Source organism: Myodes glareolus, chromosome X, assembly GCF_982192425.1.
Source record: "Myodes glareolus chromosome X, mMyoGla1.1, whole genome shotgun sequence".
Lineage (NCBI taxonomy): Eukaryota > Metazoa > Chordata > Mammalia > Rodentia > Cricetidae > Myodes > Myodes glareolus.
In genome coordinates this window covers 125330744-125337722 of record NC_142053.1, presented here as the reverse complement: position 1 = coordinate 125337722, position 6979 = coordinate 125330744, and positions in this window count along the sequence as shown.

The following is a 6979-nucleotide window of genomic DNA, read 5'->3' as shown; positions in this document are numbered from 1 at the left end:
CGAGCACTTGGGAGGTGGAGGCAGGCCATCTCTATGAGTTCACGTCCATCATGGTCTGCATAGGGAATTCCGTGCCAAGCAAAGCTACATGGAGAGACTATCCAACTCACCCCTCAAAAAGAAAAAAAAAAACCAACACCAAACAGACACCCACCCTGACATACCAAATAAAACTAAAGGAATCCGTAGCACCAAATTCAGGGGTTTTCTTTTATGTTTTTGAGACAGGGTTTGACTCTGTAGTCCAGGTTGACCTGGAATCTGTAGAAATCCACCTCCTCTGCCTGCAGAGTATTAAAGAGGTGCATTAGCACCCCAGGCTAACTGACACCTATGTTCGTGAATGGTGAGCTAGGACAAGGGTGATAGCAGAAGGCTGGGAATTTTCCAAGTTAGAGCTTCACATGTGGAGTTTTAGTCTAGCCAGGTGAGCGGCCCATTCCTTTAATCCCAGGACTTGAGAGGCAAAGGCAAGCAGATCTCTGTGAGTTCAAAGACAGCCTGGTCTTCATAATGAGTTTCTTGACTCAGAGGGCTACAGAGTCATCTTGTCTCAAAATTAAAAAAAAAATATTCCTCCAGGACTCTTCCTTAAATCCCATCCTGCAAATTTTATACCGGAACCATATGCAGAGAGGTTTCAAGTGGAAACAGTTCTGTGCAGAAAATATCCCCAGGACCCAGAACAGGGGTTCTAACCTCTTTCATTATGCTAGAAAAACTAATTTATGTGTCTGTTTATGTCATGCATACAGTGGAATGATACCAATTGTACTAAAACAAATAATTGATGCATTATATTGAGATTTTTTTTTATGTGTATGAGTGCTTTGTCTGCATGTATATCTGTGCACTATGTGTGTTCCTCATGCTCATGGAGGCCAGAAGAGGGCATCCATCAGACTGATGTGACAGATGGTTGTGAGCTGATGTATGAGTACTGGTACTAAATTCAGTCCTTTGGAAGAACAGGAAGTATTCTTAACTGTTGAGCCATCTCTCCAACTGTTATATTAGTATTCTTAAAATTCCTGTTGTTGATAGAGGCTGCTTGTTCATTTCTGGCCGACCAGACCCGAAATAATCACACAGAAACTATATTAATTGCAATACTGTGTGGTCAATATCTTAAGCGTATCTCTAGCTAGCTCTTATATCTTAAATTAATCTGTGTATCACCACTTGGTTGTGGCTTACCGGTAAGGTTCTGTCCGGCGTCTGGCATCTGTCTCCTGTAGCGACAACATGGATTTTCTCTGACTCTGCCTACTCTATATATCTTTTCTAGCTTGGCTATATTTTGTTAAGCCATTGGCTGGAAGAAGCTTCTTTATTAACCAATGGTAATAAAACATATTAATAGTATACAGGGGGAAATCCCACATCACTTCCCCTTTTCTGTCTAAATAAAAATTAACTTTAACATAGCAAGACTACATACAACAAAAGTTATTAAGCAAGAATTAGTTTTCTGCTGTTAATGCTAAATCAGAAAGACCTTTTTTAAAGAAACCATGGACCATGGTGCCCCTCCTCGCCACCAGCAAACCAGGCCCCTCTAGAAAAAAAAAATCCTGGCTACCAAGAATCCATGCTTAACTCTGTTTTTTTTTGTGTGTGTGTGTCTAGAATTCCTTTCCAAGCTTTCTCAGGTTTTACATGGATGTAGTCAGCTCCACATTGGCACATCAATCCATATTTCAAAATTATTTTAAACTTTATTAATATTTAATTCACATTTAATCAATACCTATACTGTATAAATGTTCAACTATAAATTGTAACTATAATTACATATTGTGCTCATGTCAAAATTTAATTCTCTGTGATGTATACAGTATATATAAGGCACCAGTTCAACTCCTTAGGAGAAAGGCAAAGGTTACAGGATCCATTGAGTAGAGGCAGAATATCTTAGGCCCCCTTGTATAAATGAGGAAGGTCACAAAGTCTCTTGAGCAGACAGGGAAGCCCATAGCTCCCCTTAAGCCGAGCAGGAGAACCTGAGGCTCCTTGAGCCAGAGAGGACTCAGAGCAGTTCAGAAGCAGCTTGGGTGACCCACAGGCTGATGAGAAGTCCTAGGTCTTCTTCTCAGGCCTCAACTAAGATGCTCATGTCTGGGAATAAAAGACAGGGCTACTCTATTTCTAGTGACCAACTTGAAAGCAGAAGGTATGGGATCAGGATTCTGTTTGCTCCTTTTGTAGTCTAGGACCTTAAACCAAAGCAATGCAACCAATCCTCTTTTCCTTTATTGCACTGGATCACCTCCTTTAGTTAGTTGACTACGTTGGGTGCCAATTGTTGTAAGGAGGGGCTGCTTGTTCATCCTGGCCACCCAGCTAGCTTAGCCCAGAAACTGTATTAATTAAATCACTGCTTGGCCCATTATCTCTAACTTCTTATTGGCTAACTCTTACATCTCAATTTAACCTATTTCTATTAATTTGTGTATCGCCACATGGCAGTGGTAAAGTTCCCAGCATCTGTCTCTGGCAGATCCATCGCGTCTCTCTGACTACACCATTCCTTCTTCCAGCATTCAGTCTGTCATCCCCGCCTACCTAAGTTCTACCCTATCAACAGGCCAAGGCAGTTTCTTTATTAACCAATGAAAGCAATACAAAGACAGAAGGACCTCCTACACCACATCTCTTTGACATATCTTGGAGCTGGGCAGTTGAACAGGCTGTCTGGACACCAAGAGACAAAGATTTGACCTCTCATGAGCCTCTGGAACCCAAGGAACTACTTGGCATTCTATGTGCTGCTCATATGAACAAAGGTGTGCTCCTTGACTGTCCTTAGGGGCAGCCTCATGGGCTGGTGTCTCCAAGGTGGCCCTCCTCTCAGGGCTCTGATGTTAGGAATAATGATTTGCTTTCTGAGGACTACAGACATGGTTATAGAGAAAACTCCAAAGGCTTGACTGATGTTTGGGCTCGGTGTACCAGCAAAGCCATACAAAACACACAGGAACCTCTGTCCTTGGGTCCCACATGGACCGGATTCATGTCTACAGACACAGGTACCTCATGCTTTCTGAATAACTTTGCACACTCGGGACCTTCTGTTATCAGGGTGCTCACAGACTAGGTCCATGCTTGCTGAAATAAGGCCATTTATAGGGACAGCAGCATCTACAGGTGCCCCATGCAGTGTGGATGACAAGGGGGCACTTAGGAGGACCTTGTGAACTCAGAATCTGCATCAGCAAGGCCCCCAAGTGCTGACATGAGGTCACTATGGATGACAAGGAATATTCATCCTCTGTCCTTCCTATAGTCTTTCCAGACACTGAGCTCTGGGCAAAAATCAACCTCTCTTCATACACTTGACACTGGCATAACGGGCGCAAAACAGAAGAGTTACTACAGATAGCTGTGGATAGAAGGGTGTCAGCTTTCATCAGTATAGGCTCAGATGGCTTTAAAGGAAAAATAACTACTAGTCAGTAAAGATTGATATATGCTGCATCTTTGTCAGATGGATGTCCATGCCACTTTTCACATTTTTTTAGATGTACTCTGGATATGCAGCCACGGCTGGCTCGGAACTCTTTACCAACACTCTTAGCTCATCCTCCTGAGGAAAGGAATTATAGGCATGAAATCAGTTATGAGTATCATGTAATCACATTATCAATTTTTGCAATTTAGCCTTTAATCAAATAGCAACATTATCCAGGGTGTGTATCAGCACTAGAATTGCTGTTTACTTAATAGGGCTATCTATGATTCTCAGGTCTTTATCCAGTCACATAGATGACTTCCTATATGAACAATATCAAATTCAAGATGGGGAAAAGACTGTGTAGATTGGAAAAAGACTGTGTAGATTATCAGTGGAAATCTGAGTGGTAAGGGTGGTAAGAGTTTAATGAAAAAGTGATAAAAAAGTATGATTTCATCTGGGCCAGCGTTTGGAGATGCAGAGGAGGGTCAGCAATTGATCACTAGCACTGCCCACTCTCTGATAAATTCCTTTTAGAAGCTGAGTCCTCAATTTAAGGATAGTCCCCACCCAAAAGATTTTGAAAACAGATCTTAAATGGTGTTGTTATCTTCTTAAGATGGTTTCATGACAGCAGGGACGTTTTACACACAGTAGAAATAACACGATCATCAGAGGGATGGACTTTATAGCGTGGTGGTGTTTTATTTACCCCCCAATATCTGTAAGTTTTGAACTCCTCTCTGAACTACCGTCCATCTGGCTGGCTCAGATGGGAGCTCCTCCTTTCTTCAGCCAAGAAGCTTGTTTTCTCTGGGGCCAGGGCTCACAGCTTTAATCCCAGCACTCCAGAGGCAGAGGCAGGTGGATCTCTGAGTTTGAGGTGAGCCCAGTCTACAGAGTGAGTTCGAAGATAGCCAGGATTACAAGGCAAAACCCCATCTCAACCAAACAAAACCAAACCAAAAAAGAAGCTTGACATCCTGGAATTTAGCCACTATTTTGAGGCCACACCTTCATCATTGCCACTCCTAACCCCAAGGTCTCGTCTTCCAAGACATTTAATAAATTATGGGCCCAGGTCCTACGCGTTCCAACATCCTGGTACCTTCCTGCAATCATAGACACTACTGGAATATCATCCTGATTATTTTCCTATACATGAATGCCTATGATAAACCTTAGTTTATAATGTAGGCACAAGAGATTAACAGCTACTAATACAATGCAATTATGAGAATATTAATAAAAGTTATATAAATGTGGTCTCTTGAAATTATGTGTATTTGGATGTCGTGGTAACTGAGACTGTGGAAATGGAATTCTTACATATGAGTACATTACTATTGTAGAGTATCGTTTGTACATGTGTCTTAGGGTTTTTATTGCTGTGAGGAGATACCGTGACCATGGCAACTCTTATAAAGAAAATATTTAGTTGGGGTGGCTTGCTGACAGTTTCAGAGGTTCAATCCATTATCATCATGGCAGGGAGCATGGTGTCATGCAAGTGGACATGGTGCTGGAGAAAAAGTGGAGAGTAGGCAACAGGAATTCAACAGTCAGAGCGAAGCTTGAGAAAAAGACCTCAAATTCCGCAGAGTGACACACTTCCTCCCAAAGGCCACACCCACTCCAACAAGGCCTTACCTTCTGATAGTGCCACACCCTCTGGGGGCCTTTGTTTTTCAAACCACAACATGGATAGTACTCATGAAAAGATTTCTGATTCCTGTTCCTGGAGCTCCTCTACTGTCCCACGAAGGACATTTTTGTCAGCGTGTAACCTTCATTCCCGAGTCCTTGCTTGATAAAGTCTCTAAGGGTCTCAGTATTTAAATGTGTACACTGCTGTGACAGGTATATTCACATATTTGCTAAGAGGACTTGTGCACAATGTGCCTGACACACGACAGGCATTTTGTGAAGTTTTTCCTTATGGATGCTTTCTATTTTGGCACAAAACTGTCCCTCATCTACAAACTATAAAAGTGAAATAACGGTGTCAGTCATGGACAGGCTACATGGACCCTCTTCAGCTCACTGCATAGCTCTTTACAGACATCTATAACTATTGCAACTCACATGATTCTACGTGAAATACTTTCAAGATCTGATTGGGTGGATGAGGAGATATTTAGCATTCTGTCTCATCACTGGTAGGTCTGCAGCTAAATTAACTCTAATGTTTGCAATGAAGGCTTACAGAAGCCTGGATTAAGGAGACAATGGTCAAAAGGATAACTTCACGCTGTTAAAGTCATCCTTTAACCACAAACCCTCTTACTCTCTAGTTTTGACAGCTGTCTTGCCACTAAATTCGTAGGGATTCTGTAGGTTATAGAGAAAATAGTTAATACGGCCTTTTATCTGATTTTGGTATTGAGGCTTCATGATTCCTACCATCAAATGACATCTCCATTTGAATGACAACATTCCTTGCCTTATTAGATTTATTTTTTATTTTATGTGTATGAGTATTTGCTGTTATCATTGCCACTGGGCTTCAACTTCTTTCTTAAGTTTGTATTTTCTGAAATCTCTTTTAGAGTCTTCATGTTAGGCATTGCTTCCTGTTGTGCATTGTTTGGCCCTGAAGAAAGGCTGTTGACTGTATTGACATTGATAAATATGCTAAGGATGAGGCAGAGGTAGCACATGCCTTTAATCTCAGCACTTGGGAGGCAGAGACAGGTAGATCTCTGTGAGTTCGAGTCCAGCCTGGTCTACAGAGTGAGTTCCAGGACAGCCAAGGAAGCACAGAGAAATCCTGTCTCATAAAACAAAACAAAAAAAGAGTAAAGAAACTGATAGTAAAAAAGGTACGATCCTTTAAAGTGGCAGATGGCAACCTGACAATTAGTATATAATGAATATAAAATTTTAAGGAAACTGGTGGGACTCTCTTGTCATTTCAGCAATCCAGAGGAAAAAGCGATTGCATCCAGAGTTGGGTGCCAGCTTGGACTACCCAGTAAGTTCCAGAGTAAGATCCTATGTCAAAAGAAGATAGAGATGGAGAAGAATGGAGATTTCTATGGCTGCACACAGGAACGATGGATTTATGAAGACACTGTGGTTTGATAACACTGGCTTCCATAGGTTCATATATTTGAATACTCAGTCCTGGAAGTGTGTCACTGGGGACAAGATTTGTAATTTAGTTATCAAAAGACTCCTGCACTTTCCAGTGTGCAAGCTGCTTTGGGAAAACAAGTAAAGCCTCCAACTGCACATACAAACATCACTGGAAAAAAACTCTGCAAGCCATGGAAACTCCTAGGGGGTTTGTTTCACGGATATGGAAACCCAGCAAAGTGTTACCAGGCATGGAGGCTCCCATCTGTAATCCCAGCACTTAGGCGACTCAGGCAAGAGAATTAGGAAGGAATTCAGTCATCTTTGGCTACAGAGATGTCGAGGAGAGATAATTTCTAAAATTAATAAGTTAACAATTTAAAAAGTAATGAACTTCCCCTGTGAAGTCGCCGGCAGTCTGTTCGGAGTGCAAAGAGGCAGCACTGG